We start from the raw sequence: 23,578 nt of genomic DNA, 5'->3' as shown, positions 1-23,578 counted from the left end.
TATGATACCACTAGTTACCAATAGCTCTCCTCGTCGTAGCTGCCACTATCATTGCCCCTTCAGAAAGGACCTCTGTATTGCTGTTGCTGTGCCACTGCGTTGCCATTGAATATATCTAGCTAAAGGATTACAACGACCTAATCTTAAGGTGCAAATGTAGAAACCCAGGATAAGGTTGATCGTTATATTTTATTACATTGTAGCACAGTACAGAGGGGGCGTGATGTGGAGGAAAGCTTCAATACATCAATATCTGAGTGAAGCCTGAGGACTCCCCCCATCAGCATGGGTCCCCAGCGTGCAATTGCTCTCCCCATGAGTGGAACCATCATATTCCCTGCATTTCCAATTCCATTTTGTTGGCTATTTTCTTTTAAACAGAGCAAAGGATTTTGGTCTCAGACACCAGATGATGAATCATAATTTGCCCTTCTTACTATTACAGCACACATAAATATATAAGTTTCCTTTCTCAGAAGAGTTGTTGAGGTGGGGAAGCATATTAGCATTGCGCTGTGCACTGAAGCTTATAGTGAAAGAACTGAAGGCGGTGGGGAAGTGCTACCCCTACTCTGTGACCAGATAGATAGAGAAGAATGTATTGTAAAACAGAAATAATATTCTCAGTCTGCCTGCATCGAGAGCAATCGTTACTCTGACAGGCCCAATGGCCCTGGGATACACAAAGACAAATGCGAACAGCACTAATGCAGTTTATTATTTGTACAGCTATTTCCACGTCCTGCTGTTAAATATAAACAGCAGTGTTTCTGCCCTGTTTACATAACATCTCTGCTGTCGCTGTCCAAGACCGACCTGCAGAGCTGGCAAGTCCCTCGGACGCATACAAGCAAGGGGAATGCACTGCAAACTACTCCCATTACTGAGCCCTTCAATTGCAAGTCATTAATTACAAATACCACCTCATAGGAAAATCAAAAACACGTCTCTGTATGAACAGGAATCATGTATGAAATACATCAGTGCACAGTACATGGCTATCATATTGGAGAAGAAAATGATTCAGAAAGGCAAATGTGTTTGAGGGCTTCGGCTAGCCCTTAAGGGTTTCTGTTTTATATTCTGTTTTCAAACTTTCGTATTCTCTGTTAATTATGTAAATTATAAGTCAAATTATTTCAAAAATATTTAATTCAATTATGTTTGTTTTTTTACTACTGTTGCAGGCATGTACTTTTTGTAAATCAATCAATAAAAATAGCTGAAGCAGAAGTCATCAATCTTTTGTTCCTGCTATATTATGCTTTTATAAGTCAATGCGTTGGGTGTAGACTGTCTCTTTCATCTTGTGCAATTCTGGCTTCTCAAACTCTGTGAAATTGCATCCTAGAAGGAACCCTAAAACTCAACATATTAACTTCAGGAAAATGTAGATAGTAAAGTGCTGGAATGTTGACAACCCCTTCTTATACAAGGTTTAGAATTAAAATGATGCACATATTGTAATATTAGGTCGCAAATCAAAAGGAAACGTCCCATTGCCTTTAGCCCCTCCTGATTACACCTAAAATATGAAGTCGGCATCTCAAAAGATTTATTGAAGAAGCAGAGGATTTAAGCATTTAAGTTAATTTTGTGTTGTGTGTAATAACCAGAATTACAAACATCCTGCATTATAGGCCCTTACTGACCAAGCTGGACGTCAGCCTCTGCCGATTCCTTCTTCTGTGTTGACCATTATTAAAATGAGAACAAAATGCTAAACCACTACAATGCTAAACTACAAAACAATGTACCTGAAACTGGCAGTACTGTACAACACTGTACACAACAGATGGCTGAACAGAACACAAGCCAGTGGGTAACAAAGAGCTCCCGGGCTGTCCAGGATCCACTGAAGCTTCAGCCTCTCAGTCGACAATGCCAGCTGAACCCCTCCATTGACTGAATTACACGCCTGGTATTTGACGCCCAGCGATCCATTCTCCCTCTGTATGGCATGTCTAATACAAAGGGTTCAGAACTGCTGATTAGGGTTGTGAGGTCACAATGCTCAGCTCCTGGAATCATTAGAAATCAATACTGCTCTTACAGCCAATCAGTATGCAGAATTCCAGTACAGAGTTCTCTTCTTTTTTTTTTGTCTCCCCCAAGGGGCCTGTGCCATGACCTGTCCCCAAACACACTCTTAAAGCTCACTGAAAGCGACTTTACCATTAACTCACTGATTCAAATGAATTGATTTTGACGAATGGATCTTTTACACAGTTTTCCTCCTGCCTATATTGGAAGCGTCACAACCCATAAATTACTAAATCATTACTATGGAATTGGAATCATGTGAAATAACTTTTTAATTTATTAACATTTAATTTGTTTTCTTTGTTTTTGCTGAAACATTAGATAAAGAAATTAACAAAACAAAGCTAGGAATGACAGTCATCTACAAATAGCTGTAATCTGCCAATTTACAGTACCTTGTGAAAATTGCTGGGTAACTACATGACTTGTATTTTAGAATTACTATCAATTACAGCTAATTAGTTTCAATTATGAAGAACTGCTCGCAGAATGAACACATTCTTCTGCTGTTTTTTTCAATTGGTTTTAAGTATCTTTTCCCCATTGAGCACAGCATATTCATTCTGGTTGTGGATTGATGGGCAATTGAAGCGGCCTGCTTGGTTGCAATGGGTTTGCTCAATTCAGGGCCTCGTTTGGATCCTCCTGGACCTCGATTTTGCCACCCCTCCTCAGAAAGTGCAGGTTTGCAGGGCACAAAACACAACAACCTGAGGGTCACAAAAAGTATTTTTCTGTTGAGTGTTCTGAATGTTCACTTTTTTTTTCTTAAGAAATATCCATTGTGCAAAACAATGTAAAGTTTTTAAAATATATATTTTAACATATGTATACAAAAATGTGTATAGAATATGAAGAATAAATTCTAGAAAATACAAAACATTATAAATACATAGTACCCAAAACATTTTATATGAAATATAAACAAGTATATTTTAGACATGTGTATAAGAGTTACTGGTAACCAGTTTCATTGGTCACAGAAATAAGACCACAGTGTAAAGGTAACAAGATCAGATGTGTCTTATTAAACTTATAGTAAAGCCAGGAATGGATCAAACTGCTATGCAATGGGAGTCTTATTTCCATCCATGAATCACGTAAATACAGATGTAAAGTCATATAAAATGAATACCCAGCTGTAGAAGGAACAGTTAGGATACCTCAGGGGTTAAAACAGCCCAGCAGAACACTCTATTTTCCAGTTTCATTGCAGGATTAGGACTCATCGCCTGTTTGCAAGGCATCTACTGCAAGCTTTGAATGTCCTGCATTTCAAACAGCATGTCCCAAGAGAATTACATATTGACGTGCACACAGCTCCATTAGATCTAATTGGATAAGCTCATGAATAAAGCTTGAATGAGCACGACCTCCATTACACAGCTCCAAATGCAAGGACTGCCATTGACAACCACGCAGGCTAGTTCAAATGTTATACAACATGTAAGCAGCTTGGGCAACAATGCTTCAATTACAGGACAATGTGTTAATAACCCTTTGTGAAAATAGAGAAGGGAGGGGGGTGTAGAATGCACTGGATTCTTTAGGTTGCCAAACTTTCAAGATTGAAAAGCACGTACCACCACTGATTAGGCAAAGGGTCAATCTACCCCATGGATAAGGTTATGGTTTTAGTTTTAGTTTTCTTAAATCAATGCAATGTGTTCGGAGCTGGAATTTAAACCAGTTACAACCCCTTTTCTTTAACTACTGGAGTACATAGCCTCCTGCGGTTACAGAAGATACCTCAAGGGAGAGGCCTTGCAGTGACAGCTAATTTATATTTCTGACACTGCACACATACCGACTGAACTCTCAGTATAGGCCAGCTCCTGTGCACTCGAGTGAATAGATTTCAGATTTCAGAGCACTTCTGCGGGAAAGGAAGATGTTCAGGACCCCTCCACATACTTGAGAAACAGTTTAATGGGATGCAGAGATTGGGGGAAGAGGTTATTGCCATAGAAACCACATCCCAAACCAAGAAGACAGGCAGAAGGAGCCTTGGTGGGGGCAGGGGTAGTTTATTTTCCAACGCTAACGTCTCTTAGAGAGGTCCTCAGCCCACTGCAGTAATGTTTAGCTGAGAGACTTAGATCTTACTTACAAACAAACCCCAGGGCCTACAGAAAAAAGTCTCTCCCTGCGGGTTGGGATCCAAGTGTGGGATGGTTATAGGTGTAATAAGTTGAGGCAGGTAGAAACTTTCCAGGGCTTGCTGTGAGAGGTTTCTCACTAGTTTACTAATGTTAAAATTGTTTTATTCTTTTTTTTTAATTTTAAGAGAAGTTAAGATCATTGGGAGTCCTCCAATCCCATGTCCAAGCCATTCACCTCTTTACACCAGGAGCTCTATAGAGGAGGTCAGCGAGCTGCCAGTCCCTGGAGGACAAAGGCCAGCCCAGCAGGAGGGCGCCTGGCCACTTGGGGCAATGAAATGTCTAAGCCCTTGTCTATTTTACCTCCATAACCCCTGGACTGACTGTATGACTCACCCTGCACACCATGTGGCCATACCTTTACCAGGTGAGCCACTTATAGAGCCCAATTGTTTTATTCTTTTATAAAAATAAGACATCATATAAAAATGGGGCAAACTTTATTGTCACTTCAAAATAGGAAAAAAATGACAATCAGAAAAGCATGATGGAAGTAGGATTTAAACGTGTGAGGGTTAGTGTATGATGGGAATCCTCCCTCCCACGCCTCAGCAAGATTAATGAGGAAGTGACTCATTCCTGGATGGGAATACAGCAGCCCACATTGATTCATTTTCTCATTTTCCAAGTTTGGATGGATGAAAATGTAATTAAACACCAATCTTTTCTGACCTTGTCATCTGCTGCTGGCTTTCAAAGTTATTTAAGACATACATTTTTATTTTCCACGATAAATGCTCCCCAAAGTAATAAGAGGTCTGACCAAAAATGAATGTTTCAAAATCTATCCGAATTAAATGAATATTAAATTGTTCAGACTGTCAGTTGTTATAAAAAATGCTTTTTTGTTACTTCAATTTATCATTTACTACCAGACACCCCCCCCCCCCCCCCCCAGCGTTTGGAAATAAACTGTTCTGTCATTTTCTGTTTCCATTTCAACTATGTTCTGGTTAAGCGGAAAGCACGCTGGGTCATATTTACTCCAGTTTTCAATTAACTCCTGTGTTTTGAAAGAGGGAAAGCCCCTGTTAATTTTACAAAACTAGAACCAAAACAACTAAGTGATATAGTGAAAGCTCTCTTAAGCCCTCTCAATGTGTTGTGTTCCTTTTGTAACATTAACATGATTTATTTCTCTTTAAAAAATAGGAGTTAATAAAAGAATGAAGGCAATGCTTTGAAAATATGGCCCACCAAGTCTACAATTTAAGTAAGGTGTAGGCCTGCATTATTTAAAATCTGCACTTAAAAGGCAAACATGTGTGAACTGCTGTGACTTTACCTCTTGACGGCACAAAGTAACTTTCCAGAAAGACATTCCTCGTATAACTAATCCCATAGCGGTCCAAATGGTCTTAGTTTTACTGCATATCTATTTTGATTTTGTTGCCGATTCTCAAAGGATATACGCAGTTGCGTTTATTGACTTGCTTGACTCGCTTGAGGCAAGTCAAATTTGGATGAATAACTTTTTAGTCTCCCATTGCAGAGTAGTGCTTCACATTAGATTAGACCTCATTTACTTTAAGGTCTAATCAGCTCTGTGTTATTCGATAGCTCTTCTGTTTGAGTGGGTGCTCCCCGAGGATCAATTCTGACCCCTCTATAAAGCAGCTTCTCAATGCACTGCAGTGCGCGTGATGCAAGCATATTAATCAGTGTGCACTTCAGAAGAAACATCTTTAGATTGTATGAAACAATGAATCACGAACACTCGAGTTACAGTACTCTGTAAAAGGACGCATGTCCTTTCAATTTTTTTAATATAAAATTACAATATAACAAACTCATTTGAAAAATGGTCTTGTCCATTCATCTGTCTCCCACACTCTACAAGGGGAACTTGATAACTGCCTTGATTTTATCATACACTCCTATATATGTTTTAGATTGCATTTGGCTATAATCCGTTACGCAATTGAAAATGTCCAAGGATTAGTCTGATCACTCTGCTTAACAGAAATCCTTATTGTGCAGTGGCAATGCAAGGGTCTGCTGCTGCAAAGGGAAACTGTAGTACAAAGGCAGTAACAATGGCATAAGCCAACACAAAACCATGCAGATAAGTTAACACATTACTGATTCTCATTGTTCTAATACTGCATAAGACTTGGAACTTATTCTCTGCACAGATCTTAGTGCCAAAGTATCAGCAATAAATATGAACTACACAGGTTGCATGCATTGGAACACAGCAGCATGACACAGAAATCAAACAATTCCTGTGATATGCAAATAAACCATGGAACTGAGTAACCCAGATTTAGAATGACAAGCTAAAGTCGGCATGCAATGAAAATAATTAGCAACTTTTCAAGCAGTTCCCCTGCTTGCACATTTCATTTCAATTCAGCTTAACAGATGGAAGGCCACATCAGTGGCATTGCTAGAATTTTTGTAATAGACCATTGTTGGTATTTATAGGCATTATTCAGAATTGTTTTATTTAGTTGCATAGAATTTTTAAACCATTGCAACAGCATTTACAGATGCATATAAAATATATTTGATTCCATATTCTGTGGGGTTTACTTTGGGATCTTCACATCCCACTGTCCTACACAAACACCCATAATGTAATTCAAATAATGAGATAAGCTTAATAGCATCCAGAACTATTAAACACTCAATCGTGCTAAATTTAGATATTCTAAAACACTTTTTAAAAGATGTTTGTGAAAAATAACACAGGGTTAATATGGCAGAATAGATGGTTTATCTATGCTTGATTAGTAATAGTTATACTACCAAAACAAGGACAAGAGGCTTCTACTGAGCAAAACTGAAACAGAAAACGGCTCTTCAGATGAGCGTTACCGTGTTAAATTTTAAATCACCAGTGAAGCAAAACAAAACGCTACAGCTTGCGAGTTTGTTGACGCGTGTGTTACAAAGTCTTTTGGGAACATTTTAAATTGTTCCGCCTATAGTTACACTTTTCTTTCCCTCGGTAAAAAATAACTCACACACAACAAAACAATCGTGTCTGCTTGGTCTGCCCTCAGAGAACTTACAGGCCTCAAGTCAATAAAATCCAGAGCTGAACTGAGTTCTCCTGCATACAGTATGTGAAACTAGAGAACAAAGACTAAACTGCAGAGGTGAACCGAGTTCTCCTCCATGCTGTACAGTACGTGAAACTAAACAACAAAGACCGGGCAATCGTAGCATCGTTCCCTGGAATGCTTAGATGTCACTGCTGTTTATTTATTAAAAATTCGCTCTCTGCTTTCAACCATGAAAAAAGCTAATAAATTCAATTATCCAGTCTTCCTTTGAATGCAGTGCAGTTTGCAGTGCTTGTCTCAAGTCCTTAGTTACAGCTCTTCCCAGGAGTTCCATTTAATCCATCAGTGAAAGCACATGTCATCTGGAGATACCAACATATGTGTGACGGTATCAGACCCTGCAAGCAGTCTTTCTGGTGCAGGGATTCAATGAGAGATTACATCACACTGTGGTTTTGTAATGAATTGGCATCTCAGCCCTTGGAAAGGCAAGGGTTGGACACAAACTGCAAACCATGTGGTACATAGACTAACGACTTAACGTTCAACTAAAGGGCAAGCTCTGTAGTTGAGAGGGAAGTACGGGTCTTACGCTGATGTCAGTATAAGTTCATGATTACAGGTTCAAATCACATTTATCAGTCATATTACTGATTTCCAAACCACTTAATATCATTTGGGGGGAGCATTAAAGTTGTAAGTAAGTTACCTAAAGTTATATATTTCTTACGTTTTTAAGTGCAGTAATCTGTCGCGTATCCGCCCGTCACATATCCGCCCTAATCGTTTATCCACCATGATCAAGCTCTTCAGCAACGTTAGTTTATTATTGAACAGAGAAGATTAGTTCAGAGATTGTAGATCCCACCAAAGTTTTCATACAGTGTGTTGTATATGCTCCATGCGCTGCCATTGCTGGAGCTGTTCAGTGTGTTGACTTGATATGTAAATAAATCCTGTTCGCCTGCGGGGGGCGTATCAACTTCAACCTCCGTCTCGCTCTCCTGCCTGTCACTTAGCAGCGAATGCACGCACCCACATGGCAGACGGCTACTCTGTCACAAGCATTAATACCCTGTATCTTTCTAAACAAGGGATTTAGAGGAGCTCCCTAATAAAAGCTGAATCTCTAAACCATAATTGTGTGAATATAGCAATTATTACAGCTGTGTATAATGGTATTTAAAACAAGATTAATTTAAGTTGGACATTTGACATATCTGTCCTTACTCTGGTCCCACCACAGTCAGATACACGACAGATTACTCTATTACATTATGTCATAATTGAAGACACATTAAAAGGGTCAGAAATCATCCAATTTATACAGAATGGTTTTCAGCCATAAGATCCCGAGGCTGAATAAACACAATTGTCAGGTGTATTGGACAAATCTTTTGGCTAGGGCCATCATCACACTCCAGGAACTACATTTACTGTGTCTCCTCTGAGTTATGTGATTCTCTCAACATGACTCTCTCAATTTCTGTTACAACAGTAAAATAAACCTTGGTTTCGCATAAGCAATCATCTGAGATGAGCAAAAACACTGTGAACAGGCAGAGATATACTAAATTCATGTATTAACTTTCACTCCTTTTTTTGGCTTTTTTTTTTGCCTTACACACAACTGGATTCTATTTCAATTTCTTTCCAGAATTGTGCATTAAAAAGAACTCAGAATTGGGGACATTGCTCTCTGAAGTATATTTTCACATAGAGGTCTGCTGCCGAGCAGCTCTGCTGGTTTCAATTGGTATAAATTAGTTGAGACTGCAAGTGTATCTGCACTGAACGTGCTTGACGCATTTGTTCGAACCAACTTCTGTCTGGCTGCCCTTGGAGCAGGGAATCCATCCCATCTGACAGCTAATCAACACAGGACTCCATTCAGCTGGCCAGCAGGGCTGGATATTTCCACCAAGACATTTAAGGTTTTCAACCGGGGACTCCAGTTCAATAGAGCTCTAATATAATGCTTATCTGCTTATTCCTTTGGCTCTTTCTCCTCATCTCAGTCTAACAGAGTCACTAAGTTTTGTTTTTGTCCATCACACCATATTGATCCCAATACCTTCCCAGTTTACCACTCTATAAATCTAAATGTATATTGATTGTTAGTTTTGACCATTCTTGGGAGATCAGTCCAAGAATGCATCAGCCGTTTTGGAAAACAGTGTATCAAAGGTCAAAATGTAATCTGTCTGGCATTGGATTATAGCAGCGGGATCGCTGTACTGTATATTCCTGGTGATGTCACAGTAATAGAGTCAAACTGAATTAGCTACAGAAACTCACCCCTAGGGTGTTATTAGTCAATGCAGATCCCCTGGTGGTCTCAGTCTAAAATCAGGCCAGCTAAAATGTAGTTCTAAATACCCTCTGGATTTCCTTTGATGTTCAGCTATTCTTTCTAGTTTGCAACTAATACCGTTGTGGCTTCACACAATCCAATTAAAAGGGTTCTCGAACTTTGTAACCAGAAGAGAATAAAATAGAGAGAACATTTTATTTGAATTGGTCTCCATGTAGAATTTATCTTTATAAAGACTACACAACATTGTAGGTGCATAGTTCATTCAAATCACTTTGAAAAACAACACAGTACTGTGCACAAAAGTAATCATAACATGCAGACAAACCAAAGGACGACAATTGAAAATTCAGCATTTGAATTTCATCGTACAAGATCCTTTTCATAATATTTTTTATAATAATATCTATAGCAAAAAAATGTATATGAATACTTAGTAAGCTTGTCATCTTGGTTTTCATTTTTTGTTCTGAAAGATTACGCAGCATAGTTATATAGTGTTATGTAGCCATTACAAAGGTGTTATAAATGCTAATTTACAAAGTGTTGCATTCATTACCATGTTATCTGATAATGAACTGGGGGGCTAGGTGGCACAGTCAGTGTGATCATAGCTTCTTATACCTTTCAAGAAGTACAATAATATAGGCAGGGCACCAGATATCTATGTGCTAAAAAAAAATTACTGTACACTCAGCCAAACGGGCTGGATGCAGAATATGCCAACACTGTAAACAGCTGGTCTTTGGTGACAAACAGATTTAAACCCCAGTACATTCTTGTGATGTAACTGTCACAGGTTTTCTGTATGATTGTAGGCAGATGTTATTGCCAGTAGGAATCTTACAGGCACTAAGGCAGTGGATTCTACTGCGGTCAGCAGCTGTACAAAACCACCCATCTCTCTTTCTCTACACTTAAAGCCCTGATGTTAAACTACTGGCAGCATTCTTTTTACTGGCCGTAGAATTTGTACTCGTAATAGGAAACTCCAAAAAGACTGCTGCCAGTAGATTTTCCACTGGTAGTAATCACTTCGATGACTGTGAAACCTGACTGTGCTTTCTAGCAGCAAAACCATAACCCTGTGAAAAATAGATTGGAAAAGAAAAATATCAATAATGTAAATAATCAATCCTAAAATCTTCACCAGTATCAAAACACGTTATTTTGAATCAGTGCCTTTAGTTGTTTGGGTAAAAGTGATAGGAATTTGAATGTAATTACAGTGATTGGATAAAAAAAAAAAAACTGTAGGGAGTATGGTCACTGCGGGCAGACAGGACGATTAGATTGTTCTTGATAGATACATTCCTCAGTTATAACAAAACACCAAGAGTAAGAGACACAGTTCTTCCCTCTTTAAAACGGCTTGCCACTGATCTAAACTGGCATGCTCTTGCAGCTACATTCAGGAGGACAGGTTATATATATATATATATATATATATATATATATATATATATATATATATATATATATATATATGCAGGATTACGAACAGTAAATAGCTCCCTGGATCCCAAAGGATACCGAGCATTTCAACATAGTATAACTTGGTGTAAAGAAAATGTGGGCTTGGGGTTTTCGATAGAGGGGATTACAACGTGTACAGCTCCCCCCCTAGAAAAATTGTTATAAAATACATTCCCCTCAATGGGAAGTCTCCCTAATGTCAGTTTGAGGAGGATGTATTCATATAAATAAATAGCAAAACTGTTGTATTTTTCATCTGTAAAAAACATAAGCCGGAAAGAGACGATCGTTACAGTACCTGATGAAGTGGAAGTGCTCCGGTGAGTCCGGTATTAGCACAGCTGTGCCCTGGAGAAGTTCAGAGAAAAGCCCCTTGCTGCCAACGGACGTGAAACTGGAATGGAATCTTAGCTGCCGCGGAGATCCTCTGCGGAGCTCGCTGGAAAGCAAAGAAGATACAACAAGGAGGAGATCATTGCAGGTCTCAGGCCAGCGGGATTTATTCAGGGCTTCTCCCTCTCACAGCTCTCTCTCTCCATCTCGCTCTGTTTTACCAGTCAGCAGCACAGCACTATACAAGAAGCAGGAGGGGAGGAGGGGGAAGCAAAATCAATAGACCTTATCTGTTTGTTTGCTGCAAGCAATCCCAGAGGCAGCAGCACTGCAGAACGGAGCTTGAGGAGTTAGGCAAGGAGGAGGTTGGGTTGGGGGGGGGGGGGATGTGTGTTTATGTATAATGGTACCGCTTGTTCTGGCACTAGACTAGACCAGCAATGCTTAATAGTCACAGGTCTGTGGAAGGAACAGAACAACAAAACACGTACGCCAGTAAGAGAGAGCTGAATCATGAGAACTCACACACATGTACAACCTATATTGTTCAAGCAATTACTATTGCAGCTAATTACATTGGCAGCAATACACTGGAGAAAGAGATGACAGACAAAAACACACACAGAGAGGTTTGGGTAAATTAGCTAAAGGGCTTTCAATTAAGGATCCGTTTCTAGAGCACTTTTTAACTGCAGCTGTGTCACACCGAGTATTATTATACAGCACAAGGGTATCCAATTGAGCTTCACTCAACTAAAACATCCGATAAGCACAATAAAATAAGGTTTGCTTTCCATTTGTCAATTTAAAAAGGTTCCACGACTCCAAGAGTATCCCCTCAGAACATCACTAAGGGGTCAAACTCATACCTTCTGTATATTGCTGTATGCCTATGAATGGCCCAGGGGGTGGCATCCTATTCAAGCTATGGTTTCATTGAGTAACATGAGGGCTGAATGAAATTAAAATATATATACACTTTATTAACAATTCATTAAGTTAAGGGAAAATGAAGTGGTAGATATCGCTGGAGAATCTTGGCAACAGTATATGCAGATTTAGAGGCGTTCAGTTGGTCTGTAGACACGTCCTGGAGCCTTTTTCAGCAGATGAATCGATAACCTGCAAATAATTTAGTATCTGCTGTAACGAATAGGTAGATACAGACCTACAGGGGCTATCCCTCACCTGATTGAATTATTAATACCCACACACATCTACTGCAGTCAAGGCACTCTAGATCTGTTAATACATTTACAGTATATGTTTTACAAGTATCCAGAGCAGGGCTGTCCAACGGGTGTCTCTTGAGCACCACGATATGGCTCTTTTGATTTCAAAGCATTCCATTTAATATATAACAGCTGCATCTCCCTGATGCAAGTCAGTTTCAGTCAGGACAGGCAAGACAGCTGATCTAAAAGACTTTGATGGAGGGCATTGACCCAAGACTAAAGAAACCACTCTTAAACAAAACTATCAGAACCATTTGCACACACCAACATTACCCGCAATTGCAGCACAATGGACTTGGAACCAGTATTGCACAGTGGTCCTGATCCTGTAGCACACTGACACTGAAATGCAGTCTTGTTTAGGCCATCTCTGTACTGATAAGCCCAAGAAGATATGTCTGCTATTAAAAAGATGATAGTTTTTTTTTTATTATTCGTATTTCTTTTGCTACAGAAAGTAGGTCTGGCTTTCTGCAGAACATCCAAGGGTGACACACTCCATCTTAAATTATTCATTGACTCAGAAACTGGAATACAATTCTAAAAGCAAAGTGGGGAGTGACTGCCACAAAGCAACAATACTTCAAAAAGCAGGAGTCCAGTTTATCTTCAATGTGGGTCACTTAAAGGGACAGAACCTTTTACAAGGGGTGTGAAAGGGTTAGCGTTTAAAAGGGATAGAACTTTTAAAACATTTACCCATCGTCAAAAATATACATGTCAAATACAGATGCAGACTGCTGTATGTGTATGAAGCATTCTCCAGAGACAGAAGTGCTGTAAACCTGCTTATACACTGACATTTTGCAGTAAAAAGTAACAGCATTCTTCTGGTAGGCTTCTCATAATGACTCATTAGTCAGAAACAGACAACACACAGAGTAATAAACTCCCCAAGATTTCTGATTCGCTGTCCAATTCACTGCACTGGGGCGTTTTCCCTTTGTTATATTAACAATCTGATGTTGTGCGTTAGTCAAACGATGAACAAAGATTTGAATAGAATCCTGTAACTATGACATCTTTAGCACAGCACAGCAGGAACATTTCTATTTGCAGTCAAAATGTTTAGGAAATTAAACTGAAGCTGTCATTTCACTTGTTTTTTTTACAGCTTATTTGCTTACATTGGGAGTTACGATATTGGCTGGAAAGCATTGGGACATCTGAAATGAACCTTCCATTTACAGGGAGTCTTTCGAAGAGCTTTTACAAGCACTCAGCAAACACTGACAGAGCCACACTGACAAGGCACACACCACACACCAGGCATCAATCAATACATGCAACACCCCAACACTGAATACAGCTAGTGAGGAGCAAGCTGTATTGACCACAATGGATTTCTCACATAGTGCTTAGGAAGTGGCCACTTTAGTAAGAACCATCCTGGCCACCCTACTAAACCCATTCATCATACAGCGTCCATTGTGCCACAGTACCTGAAAGGTTACACATGTTTTATAAAAGCCAATGCAATCTTTAATGTCCATAAAAGGCTAGTTTGCTGAAGATTGGTGCAAAATCAAGGCAGAACAAAATGACCGTAGCCCGTGTACACAAAACCGTGAGCTACTATTTTTTTTTTTTTATTTTGTCCAACTGAGTAGGTGACATCAATACATAAATAAAGGGGTACGGTAGCTTTGTGTTCGAAGTGTCAAAAGCACAAACACCAGCACAAACACAAATCAACTGCAAGAGATACCGTCCTTCCAAAGCCAACAAATACATTTTTTGAAGTCCCATCATTTTTTAATATGTAGCAAAATGCTATGAATAGGTAAGCGAGGATTCTCCCACGGGGCCACTTAATCACGAACTGCATAAACCCATCCTTAGCTGGATGTCAGATCTACAGTAATGATAGCTAATAAGTAGGCAGTTAAAACAAATGAATTCGGCCTCATTCCTTTCGTGCCGTGATTAAACTTGATCTAAAAGCGAGACTTTATCAAAAACAAGAAACGTCTTCATCAGTGCCGTCCTTCGTGACTCAGCCAGGGAAAGCTGTTCAGATGCTTTCTCTTGTTTTTGGAGTATTTATGGGACAGCAAAACAAAAATCCCAAAAAAGGTCAATATATTTTATCGTTTACTGAAAGTTGCACTTAGAGCTTCACAAACTGATTATTCAATTATTTCGATCAAGCTCTCCATAGGTGAAGGTCATTGGTGTTGATTGAGCTACTTTACCTTTCCAAGTGACACACGTGAACAAACAGCTGCTTGCATTTGTCTGGATCACTGTTCTCCACAGAGTTTAAGAAAAGCTGCATTCATTACAATCCAAGCAGCTGATTCTTCACTTGTTTCCCTTGGAATGGTAAATTAGCTCAGTCAACAGTACAGGTACTTAATGGAAGGAAGTGGGAATCAACAACATGTATGGTTGTAATGAGTTAGTGGCATTCAAACAGCTGCCTTGAATTGCAATGCAAAAATACACAATGTGCACAAAAGAACGCCTCTAGCGCTAATAGAGACAGATTCCGTTTGTGTAAAAAGGAGCAAAAGCTTAGTAAAAGTGAACTGAAGATTGTGAAGAGCAAGCAAGTTACAAGGTCACTTTTGTATTTTCTCCCTTGCTGAAATGATATGAAGAGACGCGACACACGTAGTCTCAAATGTCAAACAGCCTCTCGATGCTCAGTGGCCCAGCTTAACAGAGGGCTCCTCTGATCAGCTACCTGTCTGGGGGCATGTCGGAGATGGAAAGGGGGGTTGCCCGTCTCAATTTGGTTTAAGATCAGTATCCCCCCGCACATCACATTACAGCTGTGACGTCTGTTTCTTACTTGCTTACCTGAATTGGGCTTGACTTTTTTAGTTGGCATATTGAAATATCAAAGAGGCCGCTATTCATAATGAATGAGGGAACCTACAGAGAATGAATTGATTAAAAAGGGTTGATTTAGAACTTTTTGTACTGAAAATACGTAGGACACTTCTGATGGGTTTAAAATGGAAAACACAAAACTATATACACTGAGGGAGGGAAGCTTACTCTTTACATGAAAAAATATTTATTCAAGATTATGTGTATCTGTGTCTTCAACATAGCAATATGGTTATTGTGCGACGCTATCATATATAGAAAAGAATAGATACAATTCATAAAACTGTACCAGACTGCTGTTGGCATCTTATAAAATGTATTTTAAATCTTTTACGGTTGCTTTTAAAGACCCTGATTAGCATCTTGGACTACCTTACCTAAATTAAAATTAGTTAGTCCACGATTAGTGCTAATTAGGGTCTGTGAAACCAGCCATTAGCATATTTGTGAATAGGTCCAACAATAGCAATAATCCACATTGGGAATTACCAAAGATTAATGACCGGTACCTTCTGTTGGGTATTATTGCTCAATTAATTTCATTGCATTTTTAAGTGTAAACAGTTGGAATAGAATGGTGTCAATAATGCAGCAGACAGGATTCTATAATGGAATGCACAGAAGATTGCCCTGCCCCTCAGGTTATAAGCATTGGTCCAGTACCCAGAGTTCCAAAGCATGGTGTGGGCCAGGCATTGCAATGTGGATACTATGAATACTAGAAACAGCTGGTTAGCCGTCATCATTAACTTTCCACAGTGAAGGGTAATACATTGCAGTCTCAACAGAAAAGCAATGGCCAAATTATTACTCATCATTGCATTGCTGATTAAGGATTGGTAATTAACGGAGTTGATTAACAGTGTAATGTGCGCCTGATCTTGAAGAGTCTCACAGTGCAATACTGCTGGAAATACAAAATGAAAAAGGACATCTTTCCAATAAAAAAGGAATTCTTTATTCCCTACCCTCCCACCCCCAATAATAAAAACATTATCAAGCTAGAAGAGAGAGATCAAGCCTGCTTTTTATTTCCCTTTCAAGCTATGTTTGGAGATCTCTTTTAGTTCTTGGGGATTTCTTTGATGCTCCTGCCAGTAAAGCAGTGCTTTGGGATGGAGCTGGGATCCGTCTCGTTGAGAACCTGACATCCTCTGCATGTGATTGGCTGCGAGGACAGGCTGGCCTCAGGTGGTTGCTTAGCTACTGGGATTCTGCCAGAGTGCCGTTGTTTCACTTGACAAGGCGAACAGGAATATGTTATTGTCCAAATTCACCTGTCTGTGCCTACAGTCTATGCGCTAGCAGCAAACAAAGCAAAGATCAATTGATAGCCACACTTTTTTTTACACTGAAATATAATTCCAGTAATACTTTACATTGTCTCTAATTACTATGTATTTACATATTAGTTACTTAGTAAATATACGTGTACTTGCACCTAATTACAATGTACTTAATGGGTAAATCGTTTTGCACAATATATATAAGTACACAATTGTTTCAGAAAGGGGTTAGGGTTAGGTTTACGGTTAGGGTTATATTGTGCAAAACAAATTACCCATTAAGTACATTGTAACTATGCATAATAACATTGTAATTATGTGTAAGTACGCATGTATTTACTAAGTAACTACTATGCAAATACACAGTAATTAGAGATACTTCATGTAAAGTTCCATGGTGTCTCTGTATTGCATTCTTCTATAGCTTAGCCTTCCAAGGGTTTATTTTAATGACCTAAACTGCGGTGGATCTAAATACCGCCAGTATTTAACTCTATGTTAATCCAGCATAATATTTCCCCCTGACCAGATCTGCCACTGTTTACATCATTCAAATAGACCTCAGAGTCTTAGAAAGTTCAAATAGGTCAGCATTCGGAAAAACTATGATATAACAGATCACGGTAGTGTTTAGTGTGCTTGTGTCCTCGATGGTGTGGTGTCCATAGGGTTTTAATTAGGCTTCACTTTAAGAATGTTGTTACCTTATAATCCCTTGTCTTTGTTAACAGTTTTGAATGGTGGTCCCCTTTTAAAATGTTACCGTTGAGCTTATTTATAACCTCCTGCTGCTGCAAGCAGTAGCCAGAGCATGGCAACGCCTCTCACAGAGTAACGTAGATGCAGCCAGGTTTTGATGCTTGTGTCCCTTCATCTTACACTGTCTTTAATATAAACACATAGGGGGAGTCAATCTCTGATATTAAACAGAGTGCACCGAAGTCTTGACTATGGAAGAATGCAGTAAAAACGTACAGACAAGAATTATGTTATAGCATAACATTGAAACTGATTGGGGGACACTACTGCAGAGTAGTTTTTAGCAGTTTATAAAAGGAATGGAAACACTTTGCCTGGAATGCAATCAGTTTCACCCAGCCTGGTGCATCTCATTGAAATTTCTAAACAGATCTATCAGATTACTATGCTGAGTGCTTCTCACTGTTCCTCATAGTCTGGGAAGCTATGAACGCTGGCACAGTTTATTTAATAGCCCTGAAAAAACAGCGCGCATATCGGCAGCAAGACTCCAAAAGCAATTATAAATCGCATTACAATGGACAGCAATAGACTGGATTGTGCATTGTTAGGAATGCATGATGGAGTCTGAAGAAGTTAAATGCAAGAAAATGTTTTTCTTACTGCTACAAAGCTATGGGCTTCACCCATTAATATAACCCTGAAATATAGGCAATTTGCAACATGCACACACATTGTGTGTAAATGAACTACCCCTCACATTAATGAGTTTCTAAATGTTATATTTTTAAAACAATATGGAGCCCTACCATATGAAATGTTTTAGAGGGATGCTGTATATAATCTATTTTCTTATCTTTTTAATATGCGATTGTCGTTTCAGCTGACTGTTTAACATACTTGCATTCCATCCCTGCATCTTATCAATTAATTGTATTCCATTAAACATGCACTAAATTGAGGCAAGGGCTTTCTACCCCATTAATGTACAGTAAACTGTACAAATATTCACACCTGCTGTTACTAGGTCACTTTTCAGCATCCTATTCAGTTACCATAGGATTGGAATGTTGCGTTTGCTTTCAGAACTGAATAGTTCCAAACATGTGACGATTCTTCTGAGAAGCAAATGCAACAAGAACATCGGTTTCTTGAAATGTTTTTAAACTCACACCTGAAGCCGAGACTTTAAGAGTAGTGATGTTACAGTTAATCTAATACAGAATCTTCAAATCACTTTTACCTTGATTAGCATGGCAAGAACAAATGTCTTTCGATTTCTAAAAGGGTGAATTTTTAAATAAGGTGTGCAACTACAATTTCTGTCCCCTCTGATTTGGTATAAAGATTTTTCATTGACTTAAATCACAGTTGCAGAGGGAAGGAAATTATAGTTGCACACCTTAACCATCATGGTCATTTCTAAAACTGCTTCAATTTCAGAAATTCAGCTTTTAGGAGACTTTTCAGAAGCAGCCCCGTGAATTTAAAAAAGAACATTAGTTAGTAAGCATGCCAGAAACATCAATAGAGCAATAGAGAACTCTACAAAAACACAGGATCAGATATTAAAACTGGTAAAAAATTAAATATTCTGAATATATATAAAGGTATAGCCCAACCCCTATCACAACTTCTGTCCACATCCGTGTTAAAAAACAAAAACAAAAAAAAAGCTGACCAATGAAAACTCTCCATTACAAGATCAATTGGTGTGGCCCTCAGTATGATGAGAAACAGGGTAGGAAAGTGATGCAGAAGAAGGGCCCGCACTACCACTCAGCTCAGATAACCAGTCCAAATGGATTGGAGAGTAGGCAAGCACTTCAATGAATTACTGTCCAATATATTACACACGGCACGTATTTAATACACTAATGTTAATGAGCAAAGCACACCGTCATGAGATCAGCACGTTCAATAGAATAGATTTTTTTACCCAGGCAACATTTTGCTGACCATGGTGTTTCATTATATTATCAAAATGTCCATTCCATTAATGGAGCGATTTGTTTTTTAATTTAGGAACGTAAAATCCCATGGGCATACCGTTATATTACGAGTGTAAGACCCAGAAGAAAACCCGTGTCCTACAAGGAGCCACCTTATTTTTATTCATGTTGCTAGTAGTTGCAATAAAAACATAGCAGTGAAAGCTGGCCTCTGTTTTGTAGCTCTCACATCTTTATAGGACTGATCCCTTTATTTTACATCGACTGTTTTTATACATGTGAAGGGTCACTTCCATTGCTCTGTTGCTTTAGGCTGTATGTACAGTTTATCAAAACTTAATAATAAATACATGATAGAAATACCGAGTTCAAACAAAATTGCATCCTTAGTTCATCTCCATCTCTACAAGTATGCCAAGTTTAACAAACACCCATCTTCATTTACAATGGGTTTTGCTCATTCAACAAGATTATTTCCACTTATTCTCCTAATCTAGATCCAGTTCCATTTTGCAAGAAGTGTTCGAGTACTGTACCGAAACAGAATGGTATCCAAAAAATATTGCACTGTGGTACTAATACATTGCAATGGGTTACCAGTGTGTATAGATTTCTATTGGTAAGTTACCATTCAATGTAGCTACGTTTGAACTACCACTGCCCCTTAGTTCAGCACAAATGCATTGCCACTGAGGTGCAACACACTCCTTTGGCAAAAGGTACTTGATTAAAATGTTATTAGTTTCTCGTAGCAGGTCAGCAGCTTTACTTGGCATAGGGCTATTGCCTTTTGAGATATAGTGGAAAAATGTGTTTAATTAAAAATGCTGTAATGGTCTTTGCAAATCCTGGCTGCCCATTGACAGAGGTTCATATCAGTTGCATCACTGGTAATCTATTTATAACAAATCCATCGCCGGTAATGCTGTGGTCTGCTTTCTTCATTGGGATTAATGAGACACTTGTGTTTTATTTGGAAGTTTTTCTGGAATTGGATCAAGCTTTTGCGAATCCATCATGTGTGGGTCTGAGGGAATTCTAATTACACTAGTGGTTCAAGCAAGCTTGCTCTCTGGCTCTGTACAGCAGGCAATTTCTTTCCTTTCACCGTGTTACCAGTCCCTACTCTGTCTCAGGATTTCTCATTAATGTGTTGTGTGGCTTCCTGACCATCACAGGACAGAGGAGAATGAGATTCTCAGTGCAGGAAAAGCAGACCCTGAAGAGATTTGTGAATAAAGGGGACCCAGGAACTGGAGGTTTATATTGCTTAGACTCCTGTGTTTCATTAAGGTACACCACAGAACAATTCAACTTTCTATAGCTTATGAAATAATTCCATAAATCGTACCCATCATGCTCTTCCAATAGCCATGCAGGGCTCCAATGTTGAGTTTGGAAAGAAGCACATTAATCAATATCTGGTACCATGCTAAATTAAAGTGGAACGACTTTTTTTACATCCCCTTACTATGTTATGATGTTTGCAGTCATTCTGTGTGGTTCTGTTGCTCAAATATTGAGTACTAATTGTTCTGCAAATCTGCCTTTTCCTGGTGTTGAGCTCGTCTAAAGAATCCTAAATGCCGGTGCTAGACAGACTTCCTCATGCTATTCAAATCATGTGACAATGTAACTCTTGTAGCCCCACCTACTCTACATTTACATAGACAGAGAGTAGGTGGGTCTGGTAGGGTTGAAAGGTTGCATTGTCACATGATTTCGATGGAATGGGAAAGGTTGTTCAGTCCACAGACTTAGGGTTTTTTAGACAAGATTTGGAGGAACACACATCATGTGTAAATAACAGAACTTTCATTCAACGTGCATCCTGAAGCAGTGTGTAGCTTTCAATGTTTATTTAAATGAATAAACATCAAACTTTAGTTTCAGATACAATCTGCTCTCTGCTTAAATGTTCTGACCATTCCTGTACTGCACCATTCCCACCCAGGGGTGAGTGGAAGGTGTGTAGCCCAGCTTTTAGACAGGTCACTCTGCATGTGAATGAATGACAAAGAGAATACTGTCTGCCGTGTCATCCACCTCACTCCTCCTCAAAATCAGCTCACCTTGCCTCCTCCGTATCAGGTTTCCACCCCCATGTGGAGCGAATCAGCACCAGGTGTTTCCAGTAATGACTTCTCGACTTCCCCTATCCTTTCCCTGATCCCTGTTCCAGTTGTTAGTGTGTGAAATGAGCGCAGGCTGCCTAGTGAAGCCCACAGACAATACAGCAGCAGAGCTCAAAAGCAAAGCGCTCTATTCAACACGCTGAAATGCAGCGCTGCGCCCGAGTTTCACAATCCCCCGCAGGGAACGAAATCCCGGCAACGGGAGACTGTGGAGGCAGTTGTATATGTGTGTACAGTGAGTCACACTTCTCTCCCGATGTGGAAAGCTGCTTATGAAACTTGGTATGTTATTTAGCATACGTTATGGGGAGTATCAGATTGATATATGGAGGTCTATCTCTCTCTCTGCATGTGTCCATAATGTGTGCCTCATTTTTACAGGCATCTCATTTTGAATTTACAGCCGTGGCGCGGGATGCATGTTATGGACCCATATATAGGATATTAAAGCCGATCCACTGATCTGGGCAGCAGTGTGGAGTAGTGGTTAGGGCTCTGGACTCTTAACCAGAGGGTCGTGGGTTCAATCCCAGGTAGGGGACGCTGCTGCTGTACCCTTGAGCAAGGTACTTTACCTAGATTGCTCCAGTAAAAACCCAACTCCGTAATTGTATGTAAAAAAAATAATGTGTAAAAAAAATGTAATTGTATGTAAAAATAATGTGATATCTTGTAACAATTGTAGTCGCCCTGAATAAGAAATAAATAAATAATAACTGAGGTCTCTTATGCATGGGGTGAATGAAGCTATTGTTAGCTCTTCACCCACAAGCAACTTGGCTATGACTCCCTATGCAAAATAATCCTGCAACAGTATATAACATATACCTGTTGTAAATGTACATTAAAATACACATATTATAAAGCAAATACATTTCATTGTTCGTTAATAACCCATTTCCACTCTCAACGCAATGCCCTGTTGCTATTAAATAGCTCAAAAGCACTTCATCAGTTCAACAAACTGACAACAACCTGCCCCCTCATGGGCGGCCACGGTATTTAGAATCAGCACACGCACTCCTAGCTTCATCTGCAAAGAAGCCTGCTCCCCTGAATAAATACCTTCAAATAACCATTGCTGCAAGTCTGCACAACTGCAGTCTACAGTCAATTCAATGAACCAGGGAATCAGTAATCAAACCCAATACACACAGGTGTGGAGACAGAGGAGGACTTTTCTTTCTACACTGCTGAAGAAGGGCTTTTGCCCGAAATCATTTATTCCTTGTGTATACCGAAAAAAAAAGTTAATTATTTTTCTTTTTTGCACACTGCAGTTATACCTCCTTTCAAACATTATATATATATTGATAGATCATTGAAAAGACCCCCCTCCTCTAGACTGCACCATATAGTCATTGTATTCACCAATAAGAAATGACTCCTCTTAACAGCATTCATTTTCTCTCATCGTATTCCAGAAAACTTGTTTTAAAATGACCAGATTCCGGGTAAAGCACCCAGCCGGGTGATGGGATGCTCCACCGGTATGCCCGGTCAGACTGGATCAATGCGGGCAGGCTGCCTACCTGACTCAGCACGGCTCTTTCAGAAGTCCGGCAGTCCCTCTCCTCCGATGGCTTCTCAAACTGATTTATCTGGTCCTGGACGGAGCAGGCAGGCAGACATCAATAGCGGGGCTGATTGTGCAGGCAGGCAGGTAGCAGCACTACTGCTCCAGCTCAGAGCCAGCGATGCATAAATAAACCAGGAAAGAGGAGGCAAGTTTAAAGTGCAGCAGCAGCAGGAACAGCAGCGGCAGCACTGCGCTAACGCAGCCACAGCACTGCAGGGGAATAACTCTTTATTTCTTAATAATTTACACGCCTCCTCTCTCTCCACATTCACTTCACCTATCCAGCATGCCAATTTCAGCCATGGGTAGATATGCACATGGTTAAACAGCTGTATTGAATTTGTGTGTTTGGTAAAATGGTAATTATAGTGGCACACATTATAAGCAAACAGTCAATTAATTGTGATATAAATCACAGTATGTATTAAATAAGTGCTGCATCTCCCACCCAGAAATCAGTTCCAGTCACGATAAGTAGGACAGCAGATCTGACAGTAGGCACCTCTATATGCAAG

The 23,578-nt window shown here is 39.5% G+C and overlaps 1 protein-coding gene across 4 annotated transcripts in view; it reads right to left on the bottom strand.

The window, feature by feature from the left end:
• Positions 1-23,578, bottom strand: part of LOC117428176 (rabphilin-3A-like) — an 83,343-nt gene that overhangs the window by 33,795 nt on the left and 25,970 nt on the right. For all 4 annotated transcript variants that reach the window (XM_058994714.1, XM_058994717.1, XM_058994715.1 and 1 more), the window contains exon 2: positions 11,305-11,445. The gene's annotated coding sequence lies outside the window, so the exon portion shown is untranslated. The remainder of the gene's footprint in view (positions 1-11,304; positions 11,446-23,578) is intronic.

Source organism: Acipenser ruthenus, chromosome 21, assembly GCF_902713425.1.
Source record: "Acipenser ruthenus chromosome 21, fAciRut3.2 maternal haplotype, whole genome shotgun sequence".
Classification (NCBI taxonomy): Eukaryota; Metazoa; Chordata; class Actinopteri; order Acipenseriformes; family Acipenseridae; genus Acipenser; species Acipenser ruthenus.
This window is presented reverse-complemented; position numbering and strand designations above follow the sequence as displayed.